Here is a 15,849-nt window from a genome sequence, read left to right on the forward strand (position 1 = left end):
CCCCAAATCATGCAGGAGATAAGTAGAATCAGAAGTCTCTCATTTGTGTCTGTCTGTAAAGTCTTTGTTCTTAATCATTATGTGATATTGCCTCCCACTGTTATAATTCCATTTCAGTAAATGCTAATCCCATGAATGCTTTTTAAGAGGGGTGTGTGTGTGTGTGTGTGTGTGTGTGTGTGTGTGTAAGCACACATGGATATGTACTCTATAAATGGCAAATGTATATTTGTGTTCATATTCATATTTGTAATGTGGTAGTCTATAAAATGACTGTTTTACTCTCTAGCACAAAGTGCACATGAAAGTAAATGGTATGTCCCATCGTCAAGCACTAGCCTAGTCATTTTCACTCATATTAGATAGTTTCCCACTCATTACAACCATGAACGATAGGATTTATTGTCCCCTTTTTCCAGATCAATAAATTGAGTTGAGGGAATTAAGGTAATTTGCCCTAGCTGACATAGCTAATAATTGGAAGATCTGAAATCTAAGCCAAGGTCTATTAATTCCAAAGCTGGTGCACTACCCATGATAACACATTGCCTGTCTGGGTATTCATTATCTTGCTAACCAAACACCAAAAGTTTCTTTTCACTGGCGAACAGTTACTATTCTGTCTTAAATTGCCAGATACAATGAGATTTTTAAAGCCAAATTAAATAGAATATTCTTGTGCATGTTCTTGAGCTCCCTACAGCAAAGACATAGTGAAATGTCAAGGTGGCAGCCAGGCAATCTCAAATGAATTGCACTTCGCTTCTTGGACATAGTTAGGAAAACTCAGAACCCATAATAATGTTAAATCCATAAGCCCATTTCTGAAGTTTTTACTTAAGCTGATCTTACTTTAGTTCCACAAAGAAATAGTCTTTTTTTCACAGGGGAAAAAACAAAACAAAATGCGTGAGGCTAAGCTGCTACATTTTGCAATATATTTTATGAATGGATAATCCCAGTATACTATAACCATGGCTTACTTTTTAATTTTAAGTCCTGAGATTAATAGATAGTTCCAAATATAATGATTTTTCCTAATTTTAGCAGACTAAGAGTTTTTTCTTTCAAAATGCGTATCCTCTTTCAATTAAGATAGCATATCAAAAATACATCTTTGTACCTACGACATGCTTTGCAACTTCAATTTTACATACTCAGAATAAGGTTCTTATCAAACACACCTAGAACATGAAGATAGTTGGCATAGTGTTGTTATATATTATTATCAGATTCACCGCTGTTGTAGAGATTTTCTAAGTTATTTTATATATAAATGTCTCAATAGAATTTCTAGAACCATCGGAAGTAGCTCAGCAAATTTAGTATATTCTCAATGAATAAAAATATGACCACGCCACTTTTCCTCTGAAAAAGAATTACCGAGATACCTTGACACCCTTCTTAGGTACCTTTCTCTCCTTGAGTCTTTCTTTGGCCAATTTTCTTTGGGGTCTGAAGGTACTTGTGGCGTGATGTGGTGGGAGGTGGTATAACAAACAGTTCATTTAGTCCGGGAATATTTCTTGCCACACACTGTTCAGTTCTGAGGTAACAATGGTGAGCAAAAAGACAGTATAGTGCCAGGAATTCTACACGAGTAGAGGTATCCTACTACTGCCTCCTGCTCTGAACTTTTTTTTTTCTTTTAATTCTTAGAAAATGACGATGCAAGCAGTTAACTAGCCATTCTTTGAGTGGCACTTATATAAAGAATTGTGCTAGACTTGGCACAAACTCTCCGGGGATAATGTCTTTAGAAGTCCCATCTGGAAGACATGGAGGACAATGGGAATCAATGAGAATTGCATTATGCAAATCATAGTAGTGTGGGTTGGTTTGGAACATTAACGCCTTTTCATGTGGTCAAGGCACCACCTCTCAAAGTTTTGGGGAGAACTGCTCCAAGGTTTGGACGAGAATCAACAAGGCATTGATTCTGGAAAGAGCTATCCTATCAGTGAGTGAGTACAATAATTGACAAAGAGATCACTTCATTGACTCCTTAACAACTAGGCAGGAACTCAGGGCTGGTTTCTCCATGCCTTCGATTTCTGGAAGCAAGATACATCCCAGTATCCCAGAATCTCAAGCTGATGAACACATCTTTCCTTGGGCAGCACTGGATACGATACGGACATATACATTGGGGAATTTTAGTTAGGAGAGGTAGGAAAGGTGGAAAACTCGCCCTCACACTGAAGAGCGAGACTCTACCTTAACTGTTTCAAGCACAGGTAGAATAGAAAGCTGACACTGTCAGAAGCAGCATTCAATGTTTTACTCGCCAGTATCCAACCGTAACAGTACAGTATGTGTTAGGGTATGTCCTCTTGCTGATAGATGAACATGAGTTTCTTACGAGACAGGGTGTGGAAGTGTTTCACCCTACTAAGCAAAGAGATTCTCCATCACCTGGGTCTTAAATTGGTTTTCTTGATAATGATACACACACATCAATCATATTTTTCTGGGGGAGAATATTCTAAATTGCTCGTTTTGGTGATGGAGTTAGGCAAAATGTTCCATGAAAGTCTTGCTGTCGGGTCAGGGAATAGACATCTAGATACATAAAGTGGCATCTCACCTTGTATTTATGGAAAACCAAGTGTCCAGAGGGATGACTTTGAATACTTAATTACATTTCGTTGTATTTTAGGGAGGAAATGACACGCAGAAAAGTACATAATATACATTTTATAAATAGCTAGGATCTTTCGTACAGATTCTTTATAAAGATGCAAGTGCCTTACTTTATTTATAATTATATTTCTTCTGAATTCTTTTTTTCCCCCTGTTAACAAGAAGGAAAATTAATTGGCTTGTGATTTAAGCCATAATGTAACAGGAAAAAAGTCAGCAGGATATTAAAAATTCCTAAGCCTCTCTGTGACTTTAAATATTCATTTGATTTCCATAAAATATCTAAAATTTTGTAGCCAGATGATATGCAAAAAAGAAAAGATTGGCATTATTCACGAGGCCTGGGAAGCTCCACACACAAAAAATGTGCAATTCACATAACAGAATGCACAAATTGCATTTTTCACTTCATATAACAATTCCTCCCCCCACCCCCCCACCCCCGCCATTTACACCACATTTGCTCCCTCATCTTACAATTGCTTTTGTACACCCCATTCAGGCCAGTCTTCTTCAACACCCGGCTTACTGAACCCACTTTTCCCCTCATCTCCAACCAAAGGTGCCCCTTCCCACCCCTTGGCTACTAAGTTCCTTAAGGGAAACTCTGAGTAATTAGAAGATATTTCTTTAAAAATTACTTTAGCAGAGGTTTATCAGTTGACAGTTTCATAAACAAGAAAAAGAGCCCATATTCAAGGCAAAGTTTATCATCACTTCCTCGCCATGTTGTTTACTTGGCTTCAGCAATTTAGAACTATAACTCACTGCGTGTAGAGGCCGGAGTCTACACAGCAAGTGCGTTTCAGTGACTGTGTTTGTAGATCTTAACATCGTGTGTAAGTGGATTCCTCATATGAGAACCAATACAGTTCCCATCAAGACAAACGAAGGGCATGACTACTTTCACAGATTCTTTCTGTCTGGTCAGGAAAATGTCTGGAGATAAAACCACTGGGAGATAATTGTTTCTATGATAAGCATATGGATGGCAGCTTAACAGTGCTTTGAGAAAGAACAGATCTGTATCTCCGTGAAGCAGATATTTGACATTGATATTTTTATCAGCCATTTCCTTTCGTATTTTTCTCAAAATACACTCAGCTGCTAACATTCTAGCCAGAAAACATTCAAGTGAATAGAGATAATCCTTAGGCACTTGAAGCCCACTTCAGCCACAGAACTATAGGCAGCCTAAGGTTCTGGGGGATTTTGTACACTATCAGTTCCTTTTTCAGTGGAAAAAGTAATTAAAGTACAGAAACTTGGGCCATGAAGTATAATTAATTCTATTGTGAAATTAATACATTCTCCCAGCCCTCACAGTTCAGTGACTAAAGTCAGCATCTCAGCTCATCTACTCTACACCAAAAGGGAACACTTGCTTCAGACATTATTTAAAACATAAAGAGCAGATCTAGGCCATCCGGAGAGAACTTCTATCCTGGAGGCTGTGGGAAGGGAATCCGGAAAGATGAGGATAATATAATGTCTCATTGGAGAAGGAAGAAAATCCAAATTGAATTGACACCAATGGGGCTCGGCTTTGCATGAGCGGCATTCATGGTATTCTCTCATACAGGATTGAACTTTATCAGTACTTAGTTATCCACAGATTTTTAAGTGGAGACATTTTATACATTACCATTTTTGTGCCACTGCAAACACACATAAATACGCACAGACACACGCGCAGGGCAGTAGGGTATGGCTGGCAAATTTCAATCACGTTTCGAGATTAAAATGTTTGAATAACTGCAGTCAGAAGAGCGGATACTCTCTGTTCTCATCTGTAAGTTTCTCTTGGCCACTGAGTGTGAAACTCCCACTGCAGAGCTAATAATCAGTTGAACCACAGAGGTGAGACTGCCACAGGAGGTTGGAAGTGATGGTGGTGCCATTGTTATCACAATCCATGGACTCAAAAAACAGCAATCCCTACCGAGCCCAATTCTCAAAGTCCTGAGAGCACACTACTCCCTTAATCATGATGGCAGGGCAAAAATCCGTGTTAAGTTTTGTGAACTGATAGCAGCTTTACATAAGTAAGACATATGTTACCACAAGTAGACTAAGACCAGCATATAGATATAGATATGCATATAGATGATACAGATATATAGATATAGATATGTATGTAGATATAAATGATACAGATATAGATATAGATAGATGGTATAGATGTAGATATAGATATAGATGGTTATAGATGTGGATATAAATACAGATACAAATGGATAAAAACAAATATAGTTATATATACAGCGTACATGTATAATATAGGAACTTACATTAAATCATTGTAAAAATTGTAAGCACACAGAAACACAGGAAAAGCAATACCAGTAAACATCCATATGCTCATTACCCAGTAAGTCAATTATCTGGATTTTGTGCACCTCCTTCATCTACCTTTTTGTCATCTTGACCCTTGTATTTCAGTAATAGTGACACTATGGAAAACATGAAATTAACTCCTGTTTACCATTTCAGGAATAGCAAAATGTAAAAATAGTAAAAGAAACAGACTAGAAAGTAATTAATAAGAGAAGAACAAGGTCATAGAAAAAGAAATCTATATAGCTGTTAATTATATGTAACAGATGCGTGCATGCAGCCATATTACTAAAGAAATACAAATATAAAATATATATAATAAGGTATAACATATATATGCATATAAATAAAATCAAATATAAATATTTTATATATAACATATAGGGTGGGTATCTATATATAATAGGTATATAATATATGTATGTATATGTATATAAGTATATTATAGGTATATATATTCTCTCTATATAACTATATTTGTATATATCCATCTGTGTCTATCAGCTATTTATCTATCTGTACTTATATATATACCTATAATATGCCTATTATATATGTGGCATACCTACTATATATATTATATATTATGTGTATTTGGATGGATATATATTTATTATATGTAATGGACACAATAGTGTGATTTATTTTCTACTAAAGAAGACATTTAAAAAGCTGTAAATATTGGTTGTCTTGGGAGAAGGAATTGGAGGGTTGGAGAAGGGGGCTTTTTATTATGTGATTTTTTTAATTCTACACTGTTTGAATTCTTGTCATGTGCAAGTATTGTTCCCATTGAAAAATAAGTGGAACCATTCTGATTTAAGATTGCTTTTGTGAAAATCCCCACTTTTCCACTTAGTAGTTGTATGACTTTGAAGCGTTTGGTACTTTCCATCTTGAGGCTTCAGTGTTCTATATGAATGGGTTATTCATTACCTACCTTACACAATTATATAATGATTGGCACAAGGTAAGAGTCAATAAATGTTAGTTTTATGAGTATTTTTAAAACTATACCTTTATCATTTGTACGTTGTATAACTCCACCTATATAAATGTTTTCTCTAAATTTTATATAGTATATATTTAAAGTTTTTTAATGTTTTGATTTATTTTTGAGAGAGAGAACACACGTGCACACGAATGAATGGGGGAGGGGAGGGTCAGAGACAGAGAGGGAGACACAGAATCCAAAGCAGGCTCCAGGCTTTGAGCTGTCCGTACAGAGCCCTATGGGGGGCTCAAACTCATGAGCTGGGTGATCATGACTTGAGCGGAAGTCAGACGCTTAACGAACTGAATCACCCAGGTGCCCCTATATTATATTTATTTAAAAATCTAATGAACATTTTATTTCCATAATGTTTCTAAAACTATGTGATAAAAAACATTCTGCAGTAGCTACTGGATATGGAAAGTTTTAAAGACAAACTTCATGTTCTATTCTAGAAAAATCTTACCTACCATTTTATACAGGGTCATGTTTTCAAAATTTTAGAATGCTGCATTTTTTTTTCAGTAAAAAATGATCATTCATATCTGACGTCAAAATGCCTAGGTATCATTTGTTATGTATTTACTCAACAAATAGTTTTTGATCAACTGCTGTAATACAGATAAAAAAATAGGTTGGGACTAAGATACAAATTCATCAAAGAAAAAACAAAAAAAAACAGAAAAACGGCCTAGCCCCTGCCTTCAAGGGGTTTGGGGTGGAAAAGGGTAATTCAGAATGTGAATCAATATAACCACTGAAATGCTATCTGAATGGTAAAATGACATCAGCACCAAAACAGTCCCTTTATTTCACAGCAGGAAGCGTATTCCTAATTAAACATAATATTCGTGGGTCATGACTGAAACAGATCTAAATATGATTAGTGGAAATCCAATAATATAACCAAGACATCTAAACGACTAGGATTCTAGTGAACTGAGAAACCATAAAATAGCTTTGACATTATTGTTATTAAAATATTGATGCACACCTTGGCCATGGGGAAACAGCTATGTTTAATAGTGTCACGAGCAATAAAACCCCTTAGGGTAAAGAAAACAAATAGCAACTGGACCATCAAACGTTTTCTTTAGCACAATGTTATTACAATGAGTTGTAGTATCAGTTCCGCCTTGAGTTACGTCACACGACGCAAGTTGAGTATGTAGCTGCCCATCCATTACCCTGTAAAGTCCCCCACTCTTGGCCCTGACAAAGTCTAAGAACTCGTCTGTCTCCCCCAGCAAACTGACCTGGTGCCAGGAGAGATTTCAGGAAGCTTTCTCGGATAGTGGCACTCATTTTAGAAGACTCCAGTTGTTATGAAAATGGAGGAGAAAGATGACGCTTGTTTGCCCGGCATGTCTTCTTGCAGTCGCTACAAATACAATGTAGTGGTTTGGGGTTAAAAGGAGGATTGAAGCAGTGAGAAGAGCAGGATTACCCGAGAAGATAGGTTGCCTCCAACATCTGGAGGACCCACCTTCACACTCTTTGACAGACACCCCCACCATCCCAATCACTACCATCTTCTTGCATGGGCTTCCGTAAGTTTGCTAACAGTGAAGATGCATATTAGCTTGACTCTGCCCCCTGGGAATTTCGCCTTAAGGAGGTTTGGGAACTCAAGGCTCCTGTTGGTACCGAACGCAGCTAAGTGCGTTTCACGGTGCAATTCCACGAAACCGCCCGATGTCTGGACTTGCTATACAGTTATTTATGAGAAGGTGTTATGATGTAGGGGAGAGATGAAGGAATTATTCCAGAAATAATTATGCTTTTGTTAATAGGTTTATCTGCATGAGTTTCACTTTAATTTTTCTCTCCTCTGCCCTTTCCCAGCACAAGTTTTAGGAACCGTAATCACCACGTCCCATCATACGGAAAATATACCAGGTCAATGAGACATATGGAGGCACACACCATCTAAAAAGGTCCCAAGAAACTGGCTCAATCTCTAACAAAGCCTCGTGTGCAACGGTATCTCCTTACACTGCCGTGGCTGCACTTTAACACGCGCATGTGCATATGTGCACACACACCCCCTGGTAAATCCTTAAGTCGTTCAGCAGTCTCGTTCAACAGATTAAAATTGTGTTGAACAAAAGCCCTTCTGCTGCATTCATCTGCAAAAGGATATAATTAGTTGTTCTTTCAGTTTCCTGGATAAAGATGTCACATATAAAAAAAATAATAGGTTGTCAATACCCTAAAGGGTTAGCAGTATGAACTCAACAAAGGAATACATTTTAAGGCAACAAGAGCTTACTTTTCCCTAATATCTGGGGTATTTGGGGATCCCATATGGCATGAAAGCGTGTGTTTAAAATGCAAAGTAAGCACTTTTATATTTTATTTTTAAGTCCTAAAATGCTTCTCGTCGTAATTTTTATGTTAAAAGCAAAACCACTGTAAATAGTAAGTTTATTAAGTAGAATAACATAGAAGAATAGCTCTAAAAAATAGTTCCTAGGATCAATTTTGACCCACAAAATGTATATTAACTAATTAAATTATTTTTCGGGCTTCAAATAAGTCAATCGACGAGTATCTATTGAGGATATATGATCTTTCGGTCACAGTTTTCATGTACTTTTGAAAGAAAAAAAAAAGGGAAAACAGCAAGACAGATTAACCACAAATTCTACATTGCACCAAAGTAATGCGGAACACATTCAATTATTATGCTACCATTTCTTTTTTTTTTTTTTTTTTTTTTTTTTTATGATACCGTTTCTACCTATTTCCCATCTATATATTATCTGGAAGCTTAAAATCAGTACTGAGTGATTCTTACCACCTTTTGGACCACCATCAGCTTGAAGATGTTATGAAATCTTTGTCTAGGAAGTCACAGACAGTTGGGACACAAATTTTACACAAGGTATTGCACCCCGTGTCGGGGAGTTTATCTTCGAGGCCAGCAGGAACAGCAGGTTAGGATCAGCTACCTTGACGATCGTTCGAGTTCTATTCCAATTCATCCAAGCTGAGACGATATATATTAAGACAGAGTTATCTTTCCATTTTTTATATTAACTGTCACCAAGGCAGAGAACACAAGCCGACAGTCCCAACTGGCACCAGTAGTTTGTATCTTGCAATTCAATTGCAGGCTTTTACTTTCAAGCATAATTTCTCTTAAAATTTCTGGGAAGGACGGGCCGCTCCTAGGATTGGGTCCTAACGTTGACAGGAGGCACTAAGGACTGTAAAGGTGAGAAACTGATAAGCATTATACACTCGCTGGAGGACGGGGAGAATTCTAATGGCATTTTGTCAGGAAGCCAGCTCCTTCCTGTTTAAAAGGTAGTATGTTCTTATGAGCAAATAAATTATCCCTCCCACCATTCAGTTACTTAGGACGACAACCTAAGAGGCCACCAAACCTCCTCCACAAAGCAGGGAATAGCTTTTAGAGGAAATGACTGTGCAAGCCGAAAGTAGTTCATCAAGACAATGAATGCAGATGCGAGCCCGAAGGTGGGTTGCTCAAGTGCCCAGTGTGAACTCCCAGGCTCACAAGATCTGCACTCCAGGGAGGGAAAGCTCCCCAGAGCAACAGTATCAGGAGCTCAGAGGAACATGTGTGGGAAAACTGTCATGATGTATAGAGGGTATGTAGCATGCTAGAGAAGATTCTAGAAAGAAACGTGTATCTAGGGATGTGCGGATCTACCGAAGCCCTAATAGAAGCTACAATGTTAAAACTCCAAAAGACAATGGCTTTTGCGGATATAGGACGTTATTGACCTTATATAGAACTTATATAAGGCCTCATTAAGGTCTTCAATAACGTCTGGGAGTATAAAGGATCCTGAAATAAAAACGTGAACTGATGTATTCTAGGATTTATCTTTATTTGAACCCAGGACAGTGCCTAGCACATAGCAGGCACTCAATAAATACTTATAAACTTGGGGTACCTGAGTGGCTCAGTCAGTTAAACGTCCGACTTCCGCTCAGGTCATGATCTCGCAGTTCATGGGTTTGAGACCTGTATCGGGCTCTGTGCTGACAGCTCAGAGCCTGGAGCCTACTTTAGATTCTGTGTCTTTCTTTCCATCTGCCCCTCCCCCACTCGTGCTCTTTCTCTCAAAAATAAAAACATTTCAAAAATTAAAAACAAATATTTAATAAACGAAGGAATTAAACACATGCTCAGTTTCATCTTATTAGACAACTGTTAGTAATCTAACAAGAATAGATTGTTGGTAATAACTAATGTCACACTTGCACATACCTGTAAATATTTATAGTTGGCTGTTTATTTAACCCAGTGAGCCTTTTTAACATTCATTGAGACATATGTCACACAACATAAAATTCATCATTTTTTTGTGTACTCTGGAATGTTATTTTAGTATAGTCATTGTGTTGTGCAACCATCACTACTAACCAAATCTAGAACATTCTCATCACCAGCCCCCCCCCACCCCCCACCCCCCCCCCAAAAAAAACAGTACCTATTAGCAGTTAGGCCAAATGCCTCTCTTTTTCCAGCACTTAGGAACCACTAGTCTACTGTTCCTGTGGACTGGCCAATTGCAGACATTTAATTTGAAGGGAATAAATAGGACCCTTTGTGACCTTCTCTGTTTGATTCTTTCCCTTAGCATAATGTTTTCAAAGTTCATATTGTAATACATAACAGTGCTTCATTCCTTTTTATTACTACCCATTGCGTGGGTAGGCTACATTTGTTTATCCATTCATCAACTGGTAGACATTTTTTTTTCTACCTTTTGACTATTATGAGTACACTGCTGTGAATATTCACGTACACATTTTTTTTTTTTTTGAACCTGTTTTCACTTCTCTCAGACATGTACGTAGGACTGGAATTGCTGGGTCACATGGCAAAACTATGTATAGCCTTTTGAGGAAGTCACCAACTGTTTTCCACGGTGACTGCACCATGCCACATTACTGCTGGCAATGTATGAGGGTTCCAATTTCTCCATATCTCCACCCAATCCTGTTATGTTTGTTCTATCACAGCCATGCTAGTAGGTCCAAAGTGGTTTGTCACTGTGGTTTTAATTCGCATTCCGTAATGACTAATGACGTTGAGCATCTTTTCACGTGCTCATGGCCATCGTATGTCTTCCCTGGAGAACTGCCTATTCAAATATTTGCCCAGCTTTTAATTGGATTATCTCTTTATTGCTGAGTTCTAAGAGTTCTTTATATTATATATTCTGAATACTAGATCCTTACTAAATACATATTTACACTTAGTTACCCCATTTTGGTGCCTTTCACTTTCTTAGTGTTCTTTGATGCACAGAAGATTTTATTATTATTATTACTATTGTTAGTCTGATAAAAATTAGTTTATCAGTCTCCTTACGTGGCTTGTGCTTTTGGTGTCGTATCTAAGAAACCATGGCCTGACCAGGAAGACACACAGATTTGCACCTTTGTTTTCTTCCAAGAGGGTGTAAACTGAGACAGGGGTACTGAATGATTATTTTATAGGTGTATATCCAGGTTCCTCAGCAGTGTTTTAATTTTAATGCTTAATCATTATTGTTCTCTTGTTATGGGATGCATGATCTCAGAAAAGCCCTCTGTGTGTCTGCTAGGCATACTTCCCTTTTTCTTCTTCCCTCTAATAGACTCTGTCTCTCTTTCCCAGACTGTCACCCAGGAAACTCCATTGGGCTCCTATGGTTGGGGTCCTACTGGGACAGCCTATACAAAAGAAATGACAGGTTGTTAGAATGTATAATTTCCATCATTAAAAATGAGGCATAGCATTTGTTAGGACACGGGATTTTAGAGGAATAACATAACATTATATAGTGTCTGGCTGTGATCAGTGGGACCTCAACATCTTCCAGCTTTCAGGCAATCAGAAGAAGGGTATCCATCCTGCCCAGGCTTCAGCTATAGCAATTCTGCTGCTCAGCCCCTACAGCCAACCAGACCAATAATGAAGTCCAAAGAAACTTGTAGAGTAGTCATGGAACTTGTAAAAACTTGAAGAACCAGACCTCTTAAAAATTGGCTCATATTTTTTTTTTAAAAAAGTAAGAGTGCCATAGTAAAGCAACAGATGTGTCCTACTGAAATATATTGTCTTACTTTTTGCTTTATTCTTGAGGTGTACACAAAAATCCAGTGTGCATTGGGAACACTATGTGGAAAAAAAACAGATACCATCTGGCTGTTAACACGTCTTTTCACCTTTATTATTTGAAAAAAAAAAAAAAAAAAGATCTGATACCGTAGCTGCTTAAATTTTCATCCAGAAAGAGCGAGTCATTTCTAAGCTGGTGAAGTAGTCTTTGAGCTTATCTCAGTCCCCATGAAGAAAGTCAAGCCCAGGGAAACCATGTGACTTGTCCAAGGGCGCATGGCTCCTGAGTGACTTTGACATGTCAATAGCGACTTGGGAAGACAGAGAACCTGTTTTTTTCTCACTTCCCAATGCAATGCTTTCCAGTATAAAACTGCCACCATATTTACAGGCCCTGTGGGTTTTTTGGATTTTTTTTTCCTCCTTATCACAAGTCTCTTGTCTAAGAAGAAAGGCAAGAAAAGCAGCTACAATTTCTTTGGAAACACACTGTTAAACTGAGTCTCATTTTTGCAAGATTGCAGATTTCTTTTGAATCAAAAATTACAGTTTCTAAAAATGGCTAGGAGTCTAAATTGTGCATATGATTTTTGTATCATGTAATATTTCAAAAAATTAAAGGGAATGGAATCAAATCTCCATACCCAAACTCCTTAGCTTTTACAAAAGCAGTTGGTCACATTTATTTATTCCAAAAGTATTTATGAGAAGCTTAATATCTGAGCATATTTATATTTTTTACAATATTTTATAATGAGTGAAATAGGCATTCAGTTTAGTAAAGCCAAGCGAACATCAGTGAGGGTATTGTCGATTGCCATGAGTATAAGATATATGATATACACATTGAATAGGCTTTTTTTGGATCATTAACCCATGGTTAATTAAAAAACTATGAAAAATAACATTTTAACGATAATGCATAATAAAATAGACATCGTTTTTTACTCATGACATTGCTTTCTGTTGCTAATGAAAAAACCCAATCCATATATTTTTCAGTTTACATAATTTTGCTTAAAGAGGCAATGGAGCTTAGAACGTAGAGTTTAGAGTGATAGTAAATCACATTTCCAGATATGCAGAGTATCTTTCTAAAATTAATGGTACATAGAATGTTCACATTTTACATGAAGTCTGCATACCCAGAATTAAGTTTATTTATTTATTTTGAGAGAGGTGGAGTGCGTGCATGCGTGTGAGCAGGGAGGGACAGAGAGAGAGGGAGAGAGAGAATCCCAAGCAAGCTCCGTGCTGTCAGCACACAGACTGATGCAGGGCTCGATCTCACAAACTGTGAGATCGTGACCTGAGCCGAAATCCAAGAGTGGGACGCTTAACTAACTGAGCCACCCAGGCACCCCCAGAATTATTCTAAATTCGTAAGCCAAGACTAATTCTGATAAAGGATGACCAACATAACCATTTAACTGTTGAAAGGATGTCATAGAGCATCAAGAGTACACCTATTTTGTAGTTCACCTGGTCCACAAGCCATGAAATCACACAAATCCTGACACATTTTTAATTCAAAAGAATTGCATTTTCATAGACTGCAAGCGGAATGAAAAATCTATTATTTTTTGTCGTATCATTTTGTGTATTTAAATACATGTAAGGGGTGCCTGGGCAGCTCAGTTGGTTAAGAGATTGACTCTTGATCTCAGCTCAGGTCGTGATTCTCAAGGTCTGTGGGATCAACCCCTGCGTGGGGCTCTTGCTTAGGATTCTCTGTCTCTTTCTGTCTCTCTCTCTGCCCCTTTCCTGTTTACATGCCTGCACTCTCTGTCTCTCTGTCAGAATAAATAAATAAGTAAAAAATACATACATACATACATACATACATACATACATATGAACTATGGACTTACCTTAAATCCACACTAGCACTTTAAGCTATGGTCTGTGGGAGAAGCCATGCCCTCGCCAAAACAAAGCAGCAGCCTAAGAACACTCGGGCGTAGGTCGCCAACTGGGATGCAGCTCCTTGGAAACATGTTGGTCCAGTGGCCTCTTTTCCAGGCGATGGCTTCCCGCTTCTCAGGCTTAAAACTCGACTTGCTGTGGAAACCAGAGATACTGGTTTCTTGGTGGACACACCCCACCAAAGCTCCAATGATGCAAATATGTTCGGTTACAATGAGAAATCAGTCTGCCAAGAAGGCAAAGTGTCCGCATCAGCTGGTCAGTTCAGCTGCTCCACGTTTAAATATCTGTTTGAGCCACTAATCTACGGTCTAGCAAAACATCATTTATCATTTGGCAGTCCACAATTAATTCACACGTTAAACAGATGTCAAAACGTCTGCCCCATCTAACTGATGATACTTCCGTAAAGGTAAAAGAAGATTAATCATATTGAAATATGTGTAATCTTTCAAAAAAGTTATTAAACTAAAAATAAAAAGTAAAGGGCTCTACACTGTAGGTAAAAAGAAAAGAAATTTTACAAAGAAAAAGAGACCCTGTCCCTATGGAAAAGATGTCTCCTTTCTTTATTTCCCTCTATTCCATGATATTCAAGGTTTTTTTAATCTTGAGGGTTTTTTTTCAGCTCAAGATATTAAGATGAAATAGCATCATTTTCATTATCATATCTCATTACTGACACTAGATTACACTTTTTCTTTCGGATCTATGATACCTCTGTATTTTAGCGAATCCACATGTAGTATCTATAATCCTTTGATGGAAAGTTCAGAAAAAATATTTTAACCAAACTTAGAGGATTATTAAAGCAAGAACTGCAAGTGAAACTAACTCAATCTATTGGTTAGAATAGCTAGTACCTATTTAAGGTAATATTAAAAGGGGCTAGTGGGAGGAAGCCTATTTTGCTGTGCCAGCGGAGGAAGGCAAGGGGGGAAGAGTCAGACCCTGGGGTAGGGCTAGCACAGTGATTAACAGCAGATGCATGGAAGTCAAACAGATCTGGATTCAAATCCTGATCTGACTTAGTAGTACCCAGGTGACTTGAAAAACTTATTTCACATTTTTCTTTATATTATGGGTGTTACCCTTCACAGATTTTATTTTTTTATGCATTACATACCTATTGCAAAGCAGTAAATGCAGTGATGTGATCAGTACACAGACTGACAAATAGACAGAGTCCAGCACCCCAGGCTTCCTTATGCTCCTTCCTGGTCGTTACTCCACAACCACGCCCATTCCCACGCCCCCTGCCGCCATTGCATAGTTTTTTCTGTCCTTAAGCTCCATTTGAGCGCTCACTAATGTTTCTAGTTCCACTCATCAGACTTGATCGTCTCAGTAATATCAGAAATCCTGATGTCAAACACTTTTCCCTCAAAATCCCACCATCAGTTTCCAAAATTGTCTACCTTCCTCTTTCCTTCTGACCAAGGCTTCTTTTTAGGGATTACGGTCTTCTCTCCACACTTAAATGTTGAAAATCACAGAGGCTCTCGTCTCGCCACTATCCTTGCCCTTATCCTGTAGTGCGCTCCAGTACCTTCCTTTCTTCCTTGCCTTCTCTTCATATTCTCTAAAATTGCTCCTTTCCTCCCATCCTCAATGTCAGTGAGGGAACAACTGTCAGTTTCTTGTCTCTCCTGTGAAACCTTGGAGTCAACCTGGATGACTTTGCTACCCCCAGCACTTCCTCCTGTCATCAGTTACCGCATGCTTTGGAGTCAGTTTAACAGACACATTTCCATCTCTTGCACTCATTCTCTTTTAAAATATTCCCTGCTGGGGCGCCTGGGTGGCTCAGTTGGTTAACTGTCTGACTCTTGGTTTCGGCTCAGGTCATGATCTCACAGTT

Source organism: Panthera tigris, chromosome A1, assembly GCF_018350195.1.
Source record: "Panthera tigris isolate Pti1 chromosome A1, P.tigris_Pti1_mat1.1, whole genome shotgun sequence".
NCBI classification, from domain to species: domain Eukaryota; kingdom Metazoa; phylum Chordata; class Mammalia; order Carnivora; family Felidae; genus Panthera; species Panthera tigris.